Source organism: Triturus cristatus, chromosome 1_1 (assembly GCF_964204655.1).
Source record: "Triturus cristatus chromosome 1_1, aTriCri1.1, whole genome shotgun sequence".
NCBI classification, from domain to species: domain Eukaryota; kingdom Metazoa; phylum Chordata; class Amphibia; order Caudata; family Salamandridae; genus Triturus; species Triturus cristatus.
In genome coordinates, this window is record NC_140579.1 from 155,953,080 (window position 1) to 155,976,700 (window position 23,621).

The window sequence follows — 23,621 nt, forward strand, 5'->3', positions numbered from 1 at the left end:
TACGAGACCCATAGATTAGCCTCAAACCGATCCTAAGAATGTTCATCAGATTTGGTTTCCTCTTCTGGATAGGGATCAACTGGAGTAAATCGCAGATTTTCCCGCTCACGCCCAGCACTGTTCAGTTCCCATTGAAATGGTACGAAATGGAAATAAAATATCTAGGCGTGATAATAACAAGAAATAAACTGTGGCACTGCGCTTGAAACCATCACTAACTGGGTGTCTCGATGGATTACGATGCCATTTTCATTGGCTGGCAGATTGGCCTTGATGAAAATGGTCCTATTACCTAAATTATTGTATATATTCAATAATATACCCTTTAACCTGGGACGCCCCTTCTTCGACACCCTCCGATCATTACTCATCAGACTAGCATGGGGCGAGAAACAACCCCGAGTGGGATAGCGGGCCATGACGCAACCATGCCTCAATGGGGGTATTGAGGCCCCAGATATGGAGCTATATTTTCTGGCTGCTCAAGCCCACTACACAATATATTGGCTCCATCCGCTACCCATTATGCCACACCTGGCTATCGAGCAGGGATATATGGCTCCTATGCCCACGACCTACTTTTTGGGAACACGCGTCCCTGGAGTAGCCTATCACACAGTAACCTGCACTAACCAAGCCTGGGATCGCCTAGCTAAAATAGTGGGCAAACTGACACTGTACTCCCCACCTGTGCCTCTTCCGTACCTCTTGTTTGCGCCAGTCACACATGAGGCTGTATGCCACGAGATGCTCCGTAGGAGAGACCTAAACTGCTGGGGCGACCTTTACCGGGGGGTGCGTTCGGGGTAAGGCAGGAGTTAATGACTGGGGATAATGTCACTCCATTGGAGATATTTCTTTGTATAAGACTGAAACACAAACTTAGGGCCAATGTCCTGGGATTCCCTCAGGAACCCCCAACTCTATAAACACTACACACCCTATTCAAAGTGGCTGGACCGGAGCACGCGATTTCCAGCATATACCGGGCCGCAATGCTCAAGAGGATACAGCCAAAACACGGGGCCAGGGAGGCATGGGATCATGAGCTGGAGCTGTCCTTGATGGACAGGCGGTGGATATATTGCTGCACACAGAGGTAAGCTATTACTGCAAGCAGTTGCGTACGAATCATACACTTCAAATACTTGCATCAAACTTTCTATACACCCACGTGGCTCTACAAATACAAATTGAGAACTGACGACCTATGTGAGAGATGTCGTCAAGCGGGGGCCGGCTTCTTACACCTTGCATGGCAGTGTTGCGAAGTTCATGGGTATTGGCATAAGGTGATTGCTGCTCTGTCCCAAACGATAGACACCCCTCTTGCCGTGTCCCCCCTACTAGCACTTCTGGGCTACACAGCTGAAATACAAACATCATACAGAAAATTTGTAGCAATGAGTCTGTTGCTGACCAAACAGAGGGTGTTGTGCAGATGGGGCAGAGGGCGGATCCCCAAATTTAAGGAATGGCAAGCAGGCCTTATTTATTGTAAGGATCAGTTAATGAACTATGCGGAACTCCTGCCAGCCTTGCCTTACCCAAGAGACATCTGGGAGCCCCTGGTGGATTATCTGAGGGAACACTCGATCTGAACCTGTGTGCTTTGGGTTTGGGTGCACAAACTGGACATTCAGCTGGGGGCCATGCGGGTGGGGAGGAATGCACGATAAGTGTATTTCATTTGTATACCTATGTCTCCTTAGGAACGTTGTTCTCATATCATAGTGAAGGTCTGTGCTTAATTAACAAACGCCTGTTATGCTATTGTGATCCGCTGTAGATACTACATTGCAGAATTACCTCTTGCAGTAGGTATGCTTATTGTCCCTGCTGTGCATTTATATACTGCATTGATGTATGTTATGTTTCTATGCAAGTTGAAGAACCCAATAAACACATGTAAAAAAAATGGATTGGCATAAGTTAATAGGCCACAAATTTCTCTGACAATGCTCGGTAGTGTTTACAAAGACATTCACTTTCACATCAGGAAAGTAATTAAGAATTAAAAAAATAGATGAGAGGCTAGGACCCTGGTCAAAAAGCATAACGGCAAACTGAGGGCCCTTGTGATAAAATAGAGAGAGAGTAACAAGGGGAAATGACACAAGAAGGACAAAACAAAACTCAGATCTTCTTTGGAGGGTCAAAAGTTTCATTATAAATTGGATTTTACATAAATGTAGCAGTTTTATAATGATTACATTCTGGCAAAATGTACTTGAACAGACTGTAGTATCTTGTGAGTTAATAGTGACGGAACCCTTTTGGGTCCTGATTGTCTCCCTAGAAACGTGAAGTAAGTGTTAGAGCGTAATGCACCGATTGCTGTTTCAGTGTGGTGAGTTGCAGTTGCACATACAAGAATAAAGTCTCCCTGTGTGTCATAGTTATTGGCGAGTAACTGGGCTGGGAAGACACTGCAAAGACCATATTTTTTTTGATTTCTACTTCTCTTACTATGCTGATTTTCCTACATGCCACAAATTCTCAAGTTTTTTTAGGCTTCAAAGAGAACTAACCAGTACTTTCACACTAATCAAGTACATGTAAAATAGTCTGACATGCTTTCTTGTATCTAATCATGTAATAAACCTCTCACACTGTGCCAGTTAGTGATTTCCAAGTACATCACTTTCACATGGGTTAGAAAAATAAGCAAAGGCTCTGAATTAATGGGTTAAACCTGGCCACAATATATCACTTATTAGTATTTTTGCCATTGTAGTGTTCTGCTGAACACAGAACTTAACTACCGTTCCTTAGCGGTTTATTGACACCAATCCATCACATGCATCACCAGGTAGGTGACACTGCCAATGACAGGGGCTGGGTGCACAAGTCTGGGGCAAGTTCCATGATGTAACCTGTGTCACTTTATTTACTAGCATATGGGCTGAGAGTCGACAACACCATAGCCATGACACTAAGGGGCCCATTACGATACGGCTCGGATGGCGAGCCACATCATAATGGGCCAGTTGGATTCCTTTCCAACCGCCTCATTTTGTTGGAGGTGGTTGGAATGGAATCAGACCGGTCATTCCGGCTGGTTTCCGACTGGCTTGGAGAGCCCGTCTGCCCGTCGGAATGCGGCATACAATCTCAAGGTTGGCTCTTTTCCCCCTTGAGATTATGATCATGGTTTCTGACATGGTTTCCATGCCGGTCTGTCGGAGATGGAAGCCATGTTGTAAAGCGTGTTCGGAGGCCCCAGCAGGGCCCCCTTTGGTGCACGGCCTCCCGTTTGAGACTGCGAGGATCTCTTGAGGTGCATACCAGGGTTGCAGGGATGAACTACACCTTCCATTTTACTATGGGAGCATGCATTATGGCTGGTTTATGGCCGAAATGCATGCTCCTATAGTAAAATATAGGAATGAGCAGAACAGTGTTTGGTCGCATCCAAATGGGGCGGACCCTAGGGGGTTTGGTGAATTCCTGTATGATGTTGAAGAGCTCATTGGAGTTGCTTTGTTGGCGAGGATCTTGTCCTGAATGAAGTTCCTTTTCGTGGATCTGATGCGTTGGTGGTATTCTGTAATGGCGTTCTTTAAGCTGGTCCATGCTTCCAGGATTTTGGTGTTTCTCCAGACTTTCACGAGACGTCTGCAGGGGAGTCTGGATTTTCAAAGGTCGTTGGTGTACCAGGTGGCCTTCGTGGGCACTGTTTGTTGGAGTTACTTAGGGAAGCGAGCCTGCCTGCGCAGTCGGTGATCCATTTTTGGAGTTTGTGGGCTGTAGAGTTGATGTCAGTCGTAGGGGGAGGGGGAACGTGGTTGAGGGTAGAGTTGAGGTGTTCTTTGGTGACCTTGCTCCAATTCCAGCATGAGGGCGTGGTGTAGGTTTGTGTGCAGTGGGTTTGGAGAAGGAGAAGTGTACGCAGTGGTGGTCCATCCAGAGGAGTTGGGTTGTGTGGCTGAAGGGGATGTTGTTCACTTCTGCGAAGATGGGGGTTGAGGGTGGGTCCTGCCTTGTGGGTGGGGGTGGTGACAAGCTGCTTTAGTTCGATGTTTGCAAGGTTGTCCAGGAGGGCGGTGGAGTTGGTGGTCGCTGAGGTTGTCGAGGTGGAAATCCAGGTCTCTGAGCAGTATGTAGTCCATGGAGATGATGGTGTGGGGCACGATGAGGTCAGTGATGGTTGTGCCGAATGCAGTTCGGGTCCAGGAGGTCTGTAGGTGAGGGTGCTGCATAGGGTCGTTCTAGGGTTGGTCTGGATCAGGAAATGGATATGTTCTGTGGGGGTCCAGGAGTTGTTTGTGCTGGATGTAGTGAGCCGGAGGGAGTTCTTGTGTGCAATGGCGAGTCCTCGTCCCAGCTAGGTTGAGAAGGTCCTTCCTCTGGATCTTGTATCCGTCAGGTATGGCGGTAGTGGTGTCGGAGGGGTTAAAATTATTATTCCCACTACAGTAATTGCAAGAGTAGGCAAAGTGTTGGATAGCGGGTAGGTAAAAATTACTATTCCCACTCCAGTGAGTGCAACATTAGGAAAAGTGTAGGATAGTAGGTGGGTAAAAATTACTATTCCCACTCCAGCGAGTGCAACAGTAGGGAAAATGTTGGATAGCGGGGAGGTATACATTTATATTCCCACTCCAGCGAGTGCAACAGTAGGGAAAGTGTTGGATAGCAGGTGGGTAAAAATTACTATTCCCACGCCAACAAGTGTAACAGTAGGGAAAGTGTTGTACAGTGTAACTGTGAAAAATAATATTTCCACTCCAGCGAGTGCAACAGTAGGGAAAGTGTTGAATAGCGTAGAGGTAAAAATTACTATTCCCACTCCAACGAGTGCAACAGTAGGGAAAGTGTTGGATAGTGTAGGGGTAAAAATGACTATTCCCGCTCCAAAGAATGCAACAGTGGAGAAAGTGTTGGATAGCATAAAGGTTAAAAATAACATACTTACATTTAACAAATTATTAATAAATTAACAATACATTAATTAACAATACCAATAAATAAAAATTAATAATTACTTTAATAACATTAAATTACTTCCCACCCTATTCCTCAATAAACACACAACCCACTCCACATAAAATGTCACATAATTAATATAATTATCAATTAATCAGTTAATATAAATTAATTACCAATTAATAATTAATTAACAATAAATTAATTATCAATCCCCGAAATACAAATAAATAATTACTTAATTGCAATTAAATTACTTCCCACACTATTCCCATTTAAACCCATAACGTGCTTGAATAATAATTAATACAATTAATATAATTATCAATTAAGCAATTAATAAAAATGAATTACCAATTAATAATTAACAATAAATTAATTATGAATACCAATACATAACATTTAATAATTACTTAATTACAATTAAAATGCTTCTCACCCTATTCCCCTATAAACCCACAACACACTCCTAACATATTAACAAATTGTTAATAATTAATAACTAATTAATATATGACACAATAAACATAATTACCAATAAATTATCAATTTATAATTAATTAATAATTATTTAACACAATTAACAATATAAATTATTAAATAAAGAAATATTAATTAATACATTTTTAATTAATACATTTAAATTAAATTACTTTCCACCCTATTCCCCTATAAACCCACAACCTGCTACGGAATAAAATTACACAAAAATTAATTAAGTTCTAACTAATTAATTCAAAAACATTCTTAATTAATATATTATAATTAAATTACTTCCCACCCTATTCCCCTATAAACACACAACCCGCTACATAACTAAAATATGCAAAAATAATTTTACATAAAATTCATTGTTTTAAAAAAATTCCAACAACATTACAAACATTATGTAAACTTTTAACACATATACTAACACTTAAAACACCCCCAAAAAAATCGATATTTTTAATAACTCTATTGTGACTGTCGATATTACTAACTTTGATATTATTTAAAACGATATTTCTTATCTGCATTTCGATATTCTCCACCACTATATTTTTGGCGATAAGTCGATATTTTGGCAACTCGATATTTAAAATTCGATATTTTGGCAACTCGATATTTATAATTTGATATTTAGACTGTTCACCCTTTTGAATGTGATATCTTTACTTGTATATGCAGGATTTTTTGTGTTTTATTCTGATAAATATTGGGTTTTTTTCTGAACTGGTGTTGTGTCCTTTCGTAGTGTTTTCACTGTTAATGTGTTTGTATGTACAGATGCTTTACAAATGCTTAACAATTGCTTTGACTGCTCCAGCCACAAGATCAAGGGGGTGAGTGTAGGAGAGTAGGATCTGCACTTATGTTGCCCCCACTTTTTTTCTGATGTATACACTGGTTTCTGACTATAGTCCGGCTGGGTCCCTGCTAATCAGGGCCCCAGTCTCACTGATCTCTCTAAAACAACTTGGTGTGCATATTAGATGCACTAGTGATTGGATACTGTGGTACCTTATGAGCCCCTAGTATATGGTACCTTAGGTACCTAGGGTATTGGTACTTCACAGGCCTACCAGGGGCTGCAGCATGTATTATGCCACCCCTGGGAAGCATTCACAATCTGACACCACAGGCCTGCTACTGCAGCCTGTGTGAGGTAGTGTTAGTACTCCTCACTGAGGTATAGGTTCCTATATCTCACCATACACACACATATAAACCTATCAGTCACCCCTCTAGCAGGCCCTAACAATCCTGAGGGCAGGGTGCTTGGTTTACTATGTGAGGGGGTGCTTCTGCATGGGCAGGACCCCTCTGCAGCTGGCAGAGTCTATTCTCTGCTGCTGTTTGTGGATGCAGTTAAACCATATACTCTTAAGAGCATTACAACCTTGCGGTAAATGCTAACTTTGGAATGACTGCATCAAAACATGTCGTGTTTGGTGTCAAACAACTTGGAATCATACACCCACACCAGTAACTGGTGTGGGAGTATGATCCCACCCTTCTAGAGGGGACGACATGTACCCACTGTACTAAACGGTATAAATCTTCTAGAGCCCTGGCATCACAAAATGGATGCCACCAGCACAGACACTGGGCTGCCCTCCTGCTGCTGACCGAAACCCGCAGTGGAGGAAGCCCAACAAAGGGTATCCTGTCACAGGGAGGTGTTACCACCTCCCAGACAGGATTTAGTGTATTGGAGTTGGGTGGGTGCACTCTTAGAGTGCCTTTGAAGTCCTGCACTGGGGGAGCAGTAGGCTCCTCTGTGCATATGCCAGCTCAAACCGGTTCAGGGGCTACCTGCCCCTGCTCTGGCACGAAACTGGACAAAGGGAAGTGGGTGTAACCACCCACTACCCTGACCCTCCTAGAGGAGTGGTCATAGAGCTAGTCCCTCCCCTGTCTTCACTATAAGATACCAAGCATTGCCAATGCAATTCAGATTAACCCTGGACGACGCTCTACAAAGAAGAATCCTGGCCCTTCGACGTTCCACTATCTCTGGAAGACTGAAGAATCTCCCTTGGAGTAAAGGAGTGACTCCCCTGCTTGGCAGGCACCAGTAACTTTGATCAACAGTTGCAAACTTCACCGCTCCCACCGTTGTCCGAAGTCCCTGCGTCCCCTGAAGCAGATTTCCTGACTGCTCGATGGCCATTTTGAGTCCCCAGCGAAGCTGTGGCGTCTAGACCCCACGAGTGACGAGGAACAGCAATACCAGGGAACCATGCACTGATTTCGAGTGCAAACCCTAAACAACATTCTACGAATTTGTGCTTTGGACCATCTGTAGTCCAAGTCCCTAGCAGTTCTGGTACCGAAAATCAGCGGCCTACCCCATCCCCAGTGACCGTGGGCTCCTGTGGAACTTTTCCTGCAAAGGCGTCTTCGCGGTTGCTTGCCTGTTGGCTAGTGACTCACCCGAAGACTTTCTCATCAACTTCAAGGGCTCTCCTGGTTGCTCCGGGCCTGCCCTTACTTACCCTCACTGGGTAAGTCCATCAGGCCTTGCTGGTCTGCATCATCGTCAATCTTCACTCCACACAAGACTTGCAGTTGCCAAGGCTTGTTGGCTCCAATTTGGTTGCCGACACCGTCATCCGCTGCAGACGTTGTGGGACCCTCCGAATCCAGCTGCTGGTCATCGTCGATCTCTCCTGGACCTCGTGAGCGAAGAGACAAATCACCATCGACGACCTGAAGCGACGCAACATCAGTGGTTATCCTTCCTGCTGGCCACCAGTCACTGGCAAGTGACTTTGAACTCTGTCCCCTCAATTTTCAGGTCCTCTTCAACTCCAATCCATCTTCGGATTCCAGCGGACACCTCTCCGGTCGTCACAAGCAGCAAGTCTTCAGTGATCTCCATTGAAAACAGCATAGCGACCCGACACCAAAAGACACCTATGCACCCGGCTTTCGTGGGTGAGGTAACTCGTGCACTCCGGTGCCCAAGTGTGTGTTGGCCCTCGAAATACGTACCCTGTAAGTGGCTTGCTTGTTGACTTCTCCGAAGTGCCCTAAAACTTTAAATTACAAACCGCGACTTGTGCCATTGAAACCAATAGGAAACCCGTGGCTGTGTTTAGACACTGCACGCGTCTCCCGTGGGCTGATTACTTACCTGCTAACACTGCAGAAGTAAAGCCCCAGCGATTCCCAAGGCCCTAGGCCTTTTCATTTTGCAAGTCGAATTTGTTAAACCATTTTCGTAGTATATGGTCTGGTACGCCCCTAGGGCTACAGCCATATTTGTGCTTAATTTATTGAGAAGTGTTGACATTTGAATGTGTATCTGGGTTCTAATCTCATAAAGAGATTAGTAGAGTGTATCTACGAATAAATACATATATATTTGATATATATACCTGTGTGGTGTCCTTTTCATTTGGTAATTCAAGAGATTATAAGGTAAAACAAGCTGCTTTACATTCCTCAGAGACTTAGCCTGAAGGCTGCTCTCCACAGCTACCACTAGGATAGCTTTCTTTAAAAGGTTGTCTTAAACCTATCTACCATAAGAGTCGAATTGGACTGGTGGAAGGTGGCCACTATAACTAGAGACCAGCATATGCCAGGCCAACTTCTCACAGTGAGCAGGGGTTATCTGAGCTGTATAATCACCCTACCCTGACTAGAGTGAGGGTCTCTACTTGGACAGGGTGCAAACCACTGTCTGACACTGTGTTTCTTAACACCCCCGTCCCCTGTGGGTTTCGGCTCAAGCTCAAGACCTCTTTTACACTGTTAGTATTTCAACTTTAACCAAAGAAAACAACAAGCTGTGAAACTTATTTATGTTCCATGTATTGCAAAAGAGTTGATGTTCAGAAATTGTATTTCTAAACAAGGAAGGATTTGTGTGAATCTTTATGCGCTGTTTTACAAGCTCCAAGTAAACAATCATATAAATATGTTGACAAGAATCGTAACTCATGGTATAAATAATTGGCCAGGCTAGATTTAATAAGTCAAATAGGAGGTAGAATCCAAGTGCTACAAAATACCAATTTGTGCAATCACTCCTATATTGTGTGTTATTTGTGCAATTTATCATGAATGTGAATGATGAACAAATCCATGCCCATGAACTACAAAGTGTGTCATCATAAGATACTAAAGGTGCCTAACTGCTGTTGTGTGTCATAACACTGTAAGATACCATAAAGTTCTATGTATGGGCAGTATACTACAGAACACTTGCTTTTTGAGAGCTGCTTGTGCTCAATTGTTCATTGCCCCATGATATTTGTTTAATACCCAAAGTTAATTATCCTTCTACCAATCAGTGCTTAAATAGAGCCAGTGGTTGCCGGTGTGGGGCAGTAGCACTTATTTTTGGGGACCAGCACTTTTTTTTCACATCTGTTGCTTCAAGGTGGCAAAAGAGTGAAAAAAGGGGAAAGATAGAGAAAGAGAAAAATGAGAACATCACAAAGGGAGGAAGCAGGATAGGCAAGAGTGAAATAAATGGGCAGGTATATGTGTGTCAGTGGAGTTAAAGTGCATCATGAGTTTTGAGACAACCAGCTTTGGTATTTCACGCACCAACTTTTAATTGCACGTACCACGGGCTTCTCATAAAAGTTGCAGGTACCAGCACTCAGTATTTTACGAATTATGCGCTGCTACTAGTGCTCTCCTTAGGCTTTTCTGTGCATCACCATGTATCATCATCATGCAGCTGAAGTAAACGCCAATTGGGTTCGGTAGTCATACTTAATTACGCTAACTGAGCACCCATGTCTTATCATCTGTGTATGTTTATGTATGTATACTTGCTAAGCAATTAGAAAACCAAAGCTTTTCTTCATCCTATAGTGATTTTGCCGGCTGTAAGTCTGTTTCATCTACCAACATTCACTTCATGATTCTTTATCTCACTATTGCAGGTTCCAATTCATATCTGCTTTCTCTCTTTCTCACTATTTTCTGTCTTTCTCTTCCTTCCTTGGGTTTTCACCTTTCTCTCTGGGCCAAAACCCAATTAAAAATATTTTCCCTTTCACCAAAAAGAGAGTCGCTTTATGCCCCACCTCGTGCCACAGACTTACAATAAGCACCGTTGAGCACATTTCAGTGTTCGTTTGACAAAGTGTCTTTGATAGGATCACATTTAGGACATTGACATATTACACAGTAACTACATGGTGATTTGGAAGGTTTTGGACAGTGATCTTAAGGCCCCACAGACCTTGATCCAGGCCCATGCTTCTGCTTACCTTGTCTTAATGGCACAATGTGGAGTGGCTATGTGTTGTGATCTTGCATTCATTCCACTAAGATGACATGTCTGTGGAATGTGGAACGTCCTGTGTGAGCTTGTAGCTCAGAGGTTCCAGAGGTGACTGTTGGTCTGGTCTGCAGCAGCTGTGGCTAATAAATACACTACTTGAAGTAATCCTGTTTGATGTGCTACTATCATTCTTACTTCACTACAATTTGGCGACGATTTAGCCACAGCAAGGATCCACGCAAGAAAGGAAAAGAAAAGAAAAGAAAAAGGTAGAAGAGAGGAGATCTCAAAGAAGAAGATTTCGCAGAAAAAGAAGTACAGGCTTGTATATTTTAGATACATTAATCACAAGTAAGCCAAGAAAAATTCATGCAAGCGAGTGACCAGATTCATTAATTAAGACTGTTAAGCACGCTTATCTATGGAAAAAACCAGCACTCTCTGAAATATAAGGCAAGGAAAAATCGTAATTAAAGCTGTCTTAAACGATTTAAAAAAAAAAAAAAGAAGAAAGGAGTGAAGGGCTAACTCTGATCACAGCCATGCTTTCAAGACACGAGTTATATGCTGTGTAATGCGTAATTAAGCTCATCGCGATTCCAACAAGTTCCCCCTTCGAGTATCTGTTGATGTGCATCGACAGTGATCGTTGTGTGGGAAAGGCTGTGAGACACGCTGTTGAGTAAAATAACAATTTTGCCAAGATCGTTTACTTGGAAATTGACCTAATCTACAGAGCGTGTGAAAACATTTAACAAATAAAGACATTGGTACTTGTGAAGCGAAGCGCGAGGCAGCTTGGCATAATTCAAAAGCTAACAGGGCGCGCGTGCGCAAAAGTCAAGCAGGAAGATTTCTTCGGTACAAATAAATCAAGCTGTCGTTTTATGATTTTTCAAGCGTGAAGGGAAATCTTTGTTTGTTCAGTTTCACCTAATGCGCGTTAAGCCAAGCGTGAAGATAATTGCCTGTGAAAGCTTTATGCTGTGCTGAAAGCTTTTTGACTGCCTTGCCGCGTGAAGTTTAACGCGAGTTATTATTGTTGATTCGAGTGTTCCAGCACTGTGGCCACGAGTACAACGCGAGTTAGATTGGGATTAAAAGTAAAGGAAAAAAAATAGAACTGTTTCTTACTGAAGTGACAGCCAGCCAGCACCATGTTGTTTTCTTCAAAATAACACCTCTATGTTGTTTCAAAGGGAAGCATAGGAAATCGAGGAAGGACTAATTTTGCCATCAACGACTAGAATGCTAACTGATTCTCCCTTGCTGACTAACAGGAAGTCCATATATATACACAGTATTTAAAAAAAAAAAAAGAAAGAAGAGAGACAATTCAATTTCAAAAGTATTGTTAATTTATAAAAAAAATCCCAGCATTATTTACTCTTGGAATAACAAGGGAAAATTTATAGGAAAAAAAAAGAATTTAAGTTTAAATTGATTTATTAATCTGAAAAATGTGGAATATTTGCATGTCCGTGATCTGCACAAGTTATTAGCATTGATTTTTCTGTTCAACATTCCTTTTATTAAGTGTAGTGTTGATGTATTTAGATTAATAATTTGTGGTGATAAGTACATTTTAGAGCATAAATACTGTATAGCATTAGTGTTTTTGCTGTAAAGTTTAAGCGTTATGGCAAATATGCAAAATGTTGATGCTCCTCCGCCATTTCTACAAACACCGGGGGATCCCCCTGTGCCTTGGAGAAATTGGTATATACAAACTACTTGGGCGCAATTGGTGGAAATAGATATCGACCAGAGCGGAAAAGGTTTTTGCTAGAACATAATCTAGGTTTTGAAGGTCAATCTATATATGAACACCTTCCACCATATGTTGTACCTCATGACCAAGAGGACTTAGATGAATTTCAATTAGCAGTGAAAAAATTGGAAAAGCAGTTTGACGTGCAACCGAGTTTAATTGTGAATAGACATAAGTTTTTCACTAGAGAGCAGATGCAGGATGAATCGATAGTTACTTATCTTGCTGTTTTACGCATGTTGGCTGCAGAATGCGAGTTTGAAAATTTTACAGACCACCTTATACGCGATCAAATAGTGGTACGTTGTTGGGACAAAAAAGTACAAGAAAAACTGCTAACTATGCGAAATCCCAATTTAAATGAAACAATCGATCGATATAGTAAAAGGGATTGAGGTTTCAAGAAAAGCTCAAAGAGAACTTACACGTAAGGAAACTAGTGGTGTGTCTGTGGTGAATGAAGGTTCTGTTCCAAAGGCACGTGTGAATGAAAGCACAAGTTCAAGACAAAATATCAGTGGAAAAAATCCAACAAAAAAAAGAGAGTATAAAAATACTATTTTCTCTCAAAAGAATATTTGTTTTAGATGTGGAAATTCAAGGCATGGAATTAATGGAAAACCGTGTCAAGCAAAAAACATAAAATGTAAAATATGTAATAAAATTGGGCATTTCGGGAAAGTTTGTCAGACACCCAAGGACAGAATCAATTATGTACAAGATGGAGAGATTTATGACAGTTCAGAGGAAGAACAAAATTGTTCTAGAGGTGTCAGGGACATGATTGTGGTTGTGCAGGATGAAGAGTCTGATTGTGTTGATCCCTATGAAAACATTGTGGTAGATGGTAAAAACATCAGACTTCTCATTGATTCAGGTGCCAGAATGACAATGGTAACTGATGAGTTGTATGATGAAATATGGGGTAAACGCATGTTGTTTCCTCCGGATAGGAATCCAGTTACATACGATGGGAGGAAAATTGAATTGTCAGGATACTTTGAGTGTGAACTCAAATTCAAAGATCGTAGCATATTTGGTAAAGTATGTGTGGCAAAGAAAGGATTAAATATTCTAGGGTGGTATCACCAGGGCCTTTTTGGTATGACGCTTAGACCTGGGAGAGATGTTCAAGTTTATTTAGTAACAGATAAGGATGAGGAAAAATGTGAAAACAGTAACAATTGGACTGGAAAATATCCCACAGTTTTTGGTGACGGGTTAGGTAAAATTAATGGATTCAAACATAGGATTAAGGTCAAGGAGGATGCTACACCCGTGAAACATAAATTAAGAAATGTACCGTTCAGTGTACGCGAGGATTTAGCAAAAATTCTAAAAAAAATGTGTGATGATGGAGTGATAGAACCTATAGAATCATCGTTATGGTTAAGTCCATTGGTCATCGCGAGAAAAAAAAATGGCCAATTGAGAGTGTGTGTCGACTTAAGAAGCCTAAACAAGGTTATTTGGGTTGATTCACACCCTTTGCCCAGAATTGACGACATTATAAGCACATTCTCAGGTGCTAGGGTTTTTTCTAAAATTGACCTAGCATCTGCATATCATCAAATTGTGCTTGATGAATCTTCAAGACATTTGACTGCTTTTGTTTCTCCAATGGGTTCATATCAATTCAAAAGAATGCCTTTTGGTCTTGCATCGGCTGCTGCCGTTTTTCAACATGTGTTGGAGAATGTGCTGAAGGGTATTGATGGGGTGGTCACTTTCCAAGATGACATCCTTATAGCTGGTGAAAGTCAAAGTGTTCATGACATACGGATGGGTGCTGTTTTGGAAAGGTTGAAAGAATTCGGTGTGGTGGCCAATCGAGGGAAATGTGAATTTGGTAAGAAAACTATTGAGTATTTAGGACATTTAATTTCAGAAAGGGGAGTAGAACCCACACCCGGTTTGGTTGATGCCATCACCAAAGCACCCACCCCCAAGTCTAAGGAGAATGTGGCTTCGTTTTTAGGGCTTTGTGAGTTCTATTCAAAATGTATTAAGAATTTTTCGGCCAAAACTGTCAGGCTAAGGGAATTATTGAAAAAGGACAAAAAATTCTCATGGGAAGAAGGTTGTCAAATTGAATTTGAGGGGTTGAAAGAAGAAATTGTTTCAGCTGGTGTTCTTGCACCATTTGACCCGTCACATGAATGTATCATTACTGTTGATGCAAGCAATGATGGTCTGGGTGCAACCATTTCCCAGATGAAAGGGAGAAATGAGGCAACTATTGGGTTTGCTTCAAGATCTTTAAGGTCTAATGAGAAAAGTTTCTCGGTGATTGAAAAAGAGTTGTTGAGTTGCGGTTGAAAGGTTTAAGTGTTTTATCTGGGGAAGAAAATTTGTGCTTAAGACTGACCACAAGCCCTTAGTTAGCATTTTAAGTGGAAACAATATAAAAGATCACACCCCCGGAATAGCAAGATTGAGCTCGAAACTTTTACAATATAATTTCAGCATTGAATACATCCCAGGTGGTAAGAACATAAGAGCAGATTATTTCTCCCGTTCACCGTTAAATTTTACAGATTACAATGAAAACTATGAAGAAAATGATGAAGAATGTTTAATTGCTAGTGTAGATATTTGTCATGACACCACATTTAATGAAAAAGAATGGTTGGAGGAATCCTCAAAGGATTTGGAATTGGATAGTGTCAGAGAGTATGTCATGAGTGGGTGGCCTAAAGAAAAAAGTCTGCCACAAAACTTGCAACCATACTTTAAAATTGCAGATGAGTTGTCGATCGAAGAAAAGGGGATGCTGGTACGGGGGGAAAAATGTATTCCACCCGTTTCCTTGAGGGAAAGGATTATCCTTTATGGTCATGAGGGACATCTGGGTCAAACCATAACAAAAAGGAAAATTAGGGACAGATATTGGTGGCCTGGCATGGATTCTGCCATTGTGGCTATTGTGCGAGGATGTTTTGTATGTGCCTCTAGTGACAAAAGTCTTAAAACGGAGGCGGTCCCTTTACAGCCTGTAGAATTACCCAATACAGTTTGGTCTATGCTTGCTATAGATTTCATTGGTCCTTTTAGCATTCTTCCACGGAAATGAAGGTTTGCTATTGTGGTTGTAGATTACTACAGCAAGTGGTGGGAGGTGGAGTTTGTAGAAGAGCCAAATACTGTTAGTGTAATAAAATTTTTGAAAAATCTGTTTTTAAGAGAAGGGTTCCCCAAAGAAATTGTTTCGGACAATGGTGTCCAATTTGTGTCAAAAGAAATGGAGTGTTTTCTTGCTTGCAATGCTATCAAACACAAGTGTGTTGCGCTATACCATCCACAGGCAAATAGGCTTGTGGAAAAAATGAATCGAACATTAGTTGAGTGTATTCAATGGGCCATACAGAATAAGTTTGATATCTGTAAATCTGTTGAAGAAATGCTGTGGTCACATAGATGTTGTCCAAATGCAGTTTCAGGCTTTACACCATTTGAAATGTTAAGAGGACGACCACCTATTTCTAGACTGTGTCCTGCATGGTTGAGAGAGTGTCAACATAAGAATGATCATATGCAAAAAATGGACCAGGTCGTGAGGCCAAGGGTGGAAAATTCTCAGAGTAAAATGAAAGGACATTATGACCTTACGCACAGAGTCAAATCTGTGGAAGACAAATTGCAGGTTGGATACTGGATTCGTATCAAGGATCCCAGTCACGTTCCAAAAGGATTGTCGAAATTCAGGCCTCCTGTCAGGATTGAGGTTGTGTCTAGGAATGCAGTGAGGACTAGCAAGAATGAATGGTGGAATAAGGGAAGAGTGGTGAAAGTGCACAATTACGTTGCTGTTCCCAATGATTCTTCTCTTCCATCCAAACTGGTCTTGCACTCCTGTGTTTCTCCTCCATCTTCTCATTCTGATATTGATGTGTCAGAATCAAGGGGTTCTGTTCATCCTGATCCTGTACGTAGGAGTGATAGACGAAATATTGTCAAACCTTTAAGATATCGTAATTGATGTGTATTATCATTAGGTCATTTATTGTATGTTCATGATTTGGTGCATTAATGCCATGATGTTTCATTTGCATGATTATTAATGTGTCTACTGTAAGTTTATGATTTGTTGCATTGATGCTGTGTTATTTTATTGTTGTTTATTTGTTTTATTCTTTGTAAACAAGAGAGATAGTGTTGTGATCTTGCATTCATTCCACTAAGATGACATGTCTGTGGAATGTGGAACGTCCTGTGTGAGCTTGTAGCTCAGAGGTTCCAGAGGTGACTGTTGGTCTGGTCTGCAGCAGCTGTGGCTAATAAATACACTACTTGAAGTAATCCTGTTTGATGTCCTACTATCATTCTTACTTCACTACACTATGTCAGAATCCTGTTTTGGTCAGCAATTCTCCAGGATGAGTTACACATCCTGCATATGAAAGGTGGCACTTTTCACTGCTTAAGCAGGTAGAAGTGGTAGTTGATGAGGTAGATTATTCCACTGTATGGTAATATATTCGAAACAACCTCACAAAATAACTGGAGCTAAACATGGGTGTCACATGGCATTGCGGAAGGCCTATCAATGAATTACCCTAATACTTGAAATAGAAAAGTGACTGCAGTTTTTTTAATTTAAAGATTTATAAAGCGCGCAGCTACCCAACAGGGTTTTCCGATGCCGACAGCGGAACAAGCAAGATAGAAGCTCAGTTGGCATTAGGCCTGGCTAAAAAGAAAAGCCTTGAGCTTTTTATGGAAGGCAAAGAGGGATTGACAATTCCTGAGTTCTAGCGGAAGAGAGTTCCACAATTTTGGTCATAGGAAAAAAAACGAACGCCCACCCATACGGGCCAGCCGTACTCTAGGGACTGAGAGAAAAGGAAAAGATTAGCAGATGTTAGATTGCAAGAAGGTCAATAGGGCTTGATAAGATATGGTATGTATGCTGGGGGCAGGCCGTGCTGAGCTCTAAACATGTAGCAGAGAGCCTTATATTCGATACGCTTGCCAACCCTGAGCCAGTGGAGTTGATAGAGCAAAGGGGAGACAGAGGAGTGGCGAGGCAACCTATAAAGTAGGCGGGCAGCTGCATTCTGAATGAACTGGAGACGACGTACAGAGGTCTTGTCCCCACCAAGATACAATACATTACCATAATCGAGCCTTGAGATCACCAAAGACTGCAGGACAGTCCTCTGAGCAGCAGGTGGAATTAGCCAGAGAATGTTCTTTAACCTCTTGAGGACCACAAAGCAGGCCGAGGTGACTCCCGAGACCTGAGCAGTGAGAGAGAGCTTGATATCGATGGAAAATTCCAGGTTCTTAACATTAGGAACCAGGGTGGGTAAAGGTCCCAAAGAGACAGGCCAGTGGTTGTCTCCCCAAAGCTCAGGATTGTTCCCCAGGATGAGCACCTCCATTGTAGAACCATTCAACCTGAAAGCTTTGCTGGACATCCACAAGGAGATGTTACACAGACCATGTTTAAGTGAAGAAGGATGTTGAGCAGATGATAAAGAAAAAATAATCTGCGTATCGTCAACGTATAAAAAGATGGTCAACCTAGATTTTTCCGCAATGTCTGCCAAAGGGCGAACTTAAGGATTAAAAAGTGGAGGACTCAGGAGCGAACCCTGCGGAACTCCAGTTGTCAAGACAACAGAGTTAGATTTCACGGTGTGAGAAAAGACTTGAAAGGAGAGATCTTCCAAAAAGAGTTCACGGTGTGAGAAAAGACTTGAAAGGAGAGATCCTCCAAAAAAAGAAATCAGCCACTGCAAGGCTACACCTACAATACCAGAGCTTATGAGGCACTACACCAGAATGGAATGGGATACCGTATCAAAAGCAGCGCTCAAATCCAAAAGGATGAGCGCTGCTTAGCCCCCACAATCAAGCTGCTGCCTAAGGTCCTCCATGACCCCCAACAGAGCTGATTCGGTACTGTGACCAGGACGAAAGCCAGACTGAGACGGATGAAATAGCTTATGTTTCGCCAAATGAGCAGAAAGTTGAGAGTTAATGTGTTTTTCCAATATTTGGAAATGGTGGAGAGAAGAGATATAGGCCTGTAGTTAGACCAGCAGAGAGGATCTAAACCAGTCTTTTTCAACAGTGGAAGCACCAGAGTGTGCTTCCAACTGCGAGGCAACTGGCCCAGATTTAGGGAGGAATTGAGAAGCTGAGCAATCACCTCAAGGGAAGGCTCATCCAGGCATCTGAGCTTGGAAGGAGGAGAGGATCAAGTGGGGAGCCAGACTTGATGTTTCCAATTAGATTTATCAAAGGAATTCAATCAATTCGGAGCCAAGCCTTAACTTGACAAGATTCATCAGATGCAAAATCAGGGGGAACAGTCACAACATGGTCAGAAAGTTGAGTAGTGGGAAAGATGAAAGATGAAGTTGTCATGAGAAGAGGAACCCAACTCAAGCTCACAATGAATAGTCACAACTTTATTATGAAAAAACTGTGCGAGTTCATTGCAATGGTGTAATGGAAGAAAGGGGATGGCAAGAACATATTGGATGCAGAAAGTTCGGACACAACTTTAAATCGGGTTTTCTGACAATTTTGGGCGGATGTAATGTTATCCGTATAGAAGGAGGCACGAGCAGATCTGCAAAGAGCATGATATTTTTTTTTGTGCCTCCAGATATGTGTCTTTGGCCTCTGGCGCATAATGCTTTCTCCATAGTCTCTCCTAAACTTTACATTGTTTTATTCCAGCTCTAAGGGAGACAGTAAACCACGGAGCAGGGGGAAGCACTCTCGATTGGGATTTAGTAGAAAGGGGAAGAATGGAATCGATAGCCTCAGACAACCAGTGATCGACAAGTAGCTTGTCCTAGTCCAGCTGAGATGAAATGGAAAGAACAGTCTACCAAAGCAGCTCATTTAGTGCCTTCAAATCAAGTAGAGACCAGTTCCGAGTTTTCTTTGGCAAGGCGGGAGGGCGAGGCGAATAAGCCAAGGAGAAATCAATAAAGAAAGGAATGGCAAGGTGATCAGACCAGCCTAGCTGAATGGGAGGAGCAGTAGGTACAGTAGGAAAATTTTAAAAAATAGGGTCCAAAAGATGATCTGCTACATGGGAAGGTGAGGAATTGATGAGTGAAAGATTCAAGGGTCAACAGATTTTCCAAAAGAGTTTGAGCAGATTTATTACTAGGATCATCAAAATGAAAATTCAAGTCCCCAAGCACAGAAAATGTGCCACACGAAGAACAAGAGGGGCAAGTGATTCGGTCAACAGGGAACCCCACTTTTTAGATGGGCCAGGAGGACGGTAAATAAGGGCACCAGAAAAAGTAAGATTTGTGGAGAATGGGATAGAGAAAAGTAGGGCTTCACAGTTGGGAATCGTGTGTGCCTCAATTTTGCAGTTATAGATTCTTTTTTAAATAATTGCAATTCCTCCACCAGTTTTCAGAGGTCTATTTATACCTAATAGAGCAAAATTCTGTGGTAGTGCCACAATCACATCTGGTATGGACCTGTCGTGGAGCCAGGTCTGTGTTAAAAAACCACATCTGGATCCATGTCAACTAGGAAGTGAAATGGGTGCAACTGGTGTTTGGGAAGGGAGCGACAATTGAGACTAAAACAGCGGAAAACCCTAGATGAATGTGAGCCTGAATTGTCAACTCTGGAAAGGTGGGAAGTCTCTCCTTCGAAAGAAGGGTGGGGGCCAGGCTGGAAATAAGTGGGGAAGATATTATCAAATAAACAATGAGAGCAGAACCTGATGCTGGCATCAGGGGCAAGAACCTGATAAACATCATTAGGGTGAGTTTAAAACTCCTAAAATCTTGAGAGAAGAAAGTGAATTGAGGCTGCAAGCAAAAATGAGCAGAAATTCTGGCCCCTGGTCCAGGCCGAACGCGGACAGGTGCATACGGGCTAGCCTTAGGCGCGCCTTCGGCGCACCAGCGGCGCACCCGCCATGGCATGGGTTTAAATAGGAAAAAACAGGAAATGCCGTGAGACGCAAGTCCGGCTGGTTCGGGAATGCCCTCCACCCAATCGGCACACAGCCGCGGCAAAACAGGCGGAACCAGGAAGAAAGAGAAATTCCCCAGCGTGTGGAGGTGAGAGCCCATCAAGTAAAAATACAAAAGTAAAAGGTAATTAGCCACCAGTTAAAAAGTTAAAAAGACAACGTCATAAAATCAAACAATGGGATAGCGTACAGCAACAGCGCAACTGACCTCACTCATGTTATTGGATGCAAGATCCTTTAGGCAAAATACAGGAACTAAGAAGCTGCTTGGTTGTTATCCAGGGTTCTAGACTGACCAGTAGAATGTTTCAAATGCACTTTTCTTACATAATTGAAAATGTTTAGCAATCCTATTATAGAGAACACACAGAGAAAAATGAATAGCTATTTTGTGGCTAACAGTCTTGAAAAGTAAGTGTTTTGAGGCATGCAAAATACATATGAAATTGTGGCAGGAGCTATACAGAAAGAGTTTGTGAGAAACATATTTATGGGACTGGTCTCAGAATGAAAGAGAAGGAGGGTTATTTATTTATAAAGCATGAAAAGCAAGTGTGGATGAATTTTTTTATAGCCGACGCATCAAGAATTCTATTAAGGACACGGAGGTGAGGAATATGCTTCTCATTTCTTTACTACTAATTTCAGCAGACAATCTCAATAAAGTAAAACACAAACTACATTATCCATGTTTCCCTGTACCTCCCATGTCACATGCTCCAATCATATATGAGCTACCCATGTAACTGTCGAAGTCACCATTTTGTGCCCTCTTTCTTTGCTAGATTAGTCCATAACAACAGAATATTCCAAAGGGAAACAGGGTAAAAGTAAACAAAGATCCATACAGCCCAACGTGGACTCAAAACTTCCAGTTGATCCAACAGGGATGTATATCCTCAACCACAGCCCGTGACTGAACTCTGCAATGGGATTAAAATTGCAGCGAGTCAACACGCCATATATAACTCCTCTCAAAGGAAAGAATTCCAAAGCAGAGTGCACCTCACAGCTGTTCTTGGAGTTTCCTGAAATAGAGAGAGATCCCCAAAGTAAAATCTGGCATCATAAATATAAAACATAGACTATTGCCAAAAATCACCAGGTGGGAGAAATAAGACAGAAATAACTCAATTTTGTATCAACATTAGCTATAACAATACACTTTTAACAATTGAATTATAGTTCAAAGACAATTGCATCTAAAGGGTGAGCCTCGCCTCCGTGTACTTAATAGAATTGGAAATTCTTGATGCGTCATCTAGACACAATTTCATTCTATGTCAGGGCCGGAGGCTCCGATTATGCTAGTTTAAAGTCGTGTTACCACCACAGATGCCACATCTACAATAGGTTTATAATAGTACTTCTTACATGTAGACTCAGAGATCCAGTCTGCCGCTCTTATGATGTCTTCTACATGAGAGCCGAGAGCATATGATTTGGATGCCATGGCTCCTCTGGCAGAATGCGCCACAAAGACAGAAATATTGATGCCTGCTTCTGCCAGTAGTCATTTCATCCACCTGGCTGAGGTAGCTGCAAACACTGTTTTTTTAGGGTTTTTGTAAGGCAATAAGTAGTTGTCCTCCAGCCTCCTATCTCATATCACAAGTAGCGATTTCATAATCCTTTAAGCATTGCACCACACTTAATTTACTACTGTTTGAGAAACTTGGATAGGTTACCAACATGGAAATAGAGTTGGTGCGGCGTGTGATAGTACAGGAAATGCCATTGGGAGAGAATACTATATCTGATAGATCCAATACTCGTAAATCCAATACCCTTTTACAGGAAATCAGACATAATAACATTGTGAGCTTGGCCCGAAAGCTGTTTGCACGACAAGTATTTGTTTGCAGGCCATTGTTCCAAGAATTTGAGAACAACATTCACGCCCCAAATGGGTGTATACTTGGGTCTCGGAGGGTTGACCATACGGATAACTTTCATCCATTTTCAGACTAGAGAGTGTTCATCTAATAGCTTACCCTCTACTGGGAGGTGTCCTGCGGAGATTGCTGATCTGAAGTTATGAACTGTTTGGTATGCTAAAACTGAAGATGCTAGTTCTGATAGAAATGTTATTACTATACAATGTTGTGCCCCTACGGGATCAACACTCCATGTGTTGCACCAAGCACACCATCTCCTCCGAGCTAAAGAATATCTTTTATGGGTGTTATCTGGCTAGGCCTGCCTGATAAAGGATGCAGCTTGTTGTGAAATGCCTTGGGTATGCCATTTTTGCCTGAAACCATCCAAGCCACCAGCTTGAGTTGATCTGGTAGATTCAATGGGTAAGAAATACCTTCCGGGTCTAGGAGGAGATCCGGCTGAACTGGGAGTAGAACTGGAGGCGCACTCGCTAGAGTTAGAGCTACTGAGAACAAAGGTTGCGCTCTCCAGTGTTGCCAAAATGAATTCTGCTCCTTGTCAACTGATCTGTGACAGGACACAGTGAATCATCAGGAATGGGGGAAAGGCATAGCCTCGGAACTGATCCTAGTCCTGGATAAATGCATCTGTAGCCTGGGCATCTGGATCTGGGCGCAAGCTCATAAAATGTGTCAGATGCTGATTGAGTCATGATGCGAACAGATCTATTTCACACGGGCCCCACAATCTGTTCAGAGCTTTGAAAACTGAGTGATTCAGTTTCCAGTCGCTGAAATCTTGTAAGTGTCTGGAGTTCCAGTAGGCTATGGTGTTCCTCTTGTGTGGTAGATGCTCCACTATGAGGGAGATGCAATGATCGAGTCAGAAGGGACAGAAGTCCTTGGCAATCTCGTCTTGTTGACGTAGCAGACTGCTGAGATGTTGTCCATTCTCAGTAAGATATAATAGTCTGTCTTTATCGGGGAGAGACTTCTGATAGCGAAAGAGCCTGCCAGGAGTTCCAGGCAATTTATGTGGAGCCTGAGCTCCGCCTCCGACCACCACTTCCCTGTCGACATCGTCCCGCACCTCACTCCCCAACCCAACCGGCTGGCATCCAATTCGATCCCTATTTCTGGCGAGGTGCCGAAAATGGCTCGACCATTCTAGGATTCCATGTGGTCCAACCACCATGTTATCTCTGTTCTGGCTTTGCCCATCAGTCGGACTTGTTCTGTGTAAGATAGACCCTTCCATAAGTGTTGGATTTTTAATATTTGAAGGGGTTCTGTAATGGAGGGGGCCTGGAAATATGGCTTGTATCGATGAGGCCAGGAGTCTCA

The 23,621-nt window shown here is 42.2% G+C and overlaps 1 protein-coding gene and 1 long non-coding RNA gene across 2 annotated transcripts in view; both read right to left on the bottom strand.

The window, feature by feature from the left end:
* Nucleotides 1-11,831, bottom strand: part of LOC146869882 (uncharacterized) — a 50,978-nt gene extending 39,147 nt beyond the window's left edge. Inside the window, exon 1 of the long non-coding RNA XR_014968033.1 lies at nucleotides 11,795-11,831. This is a non-coding gene — a long non-coding RNA (uncharacterized LOC146869882). The remainder of the gene's footprint in view (nucleotides 1-11,794) is intronic.
* Nucleotides 1-23,621, bottom strand: part of LOC146869881 (protein BTG2-like) — a 301,843-nt gene that overhangs the window by 115,099 nt on the left and 163,123 nt on the right. The gene's annotated exons all lie outside the window — the stretch shown is intronic.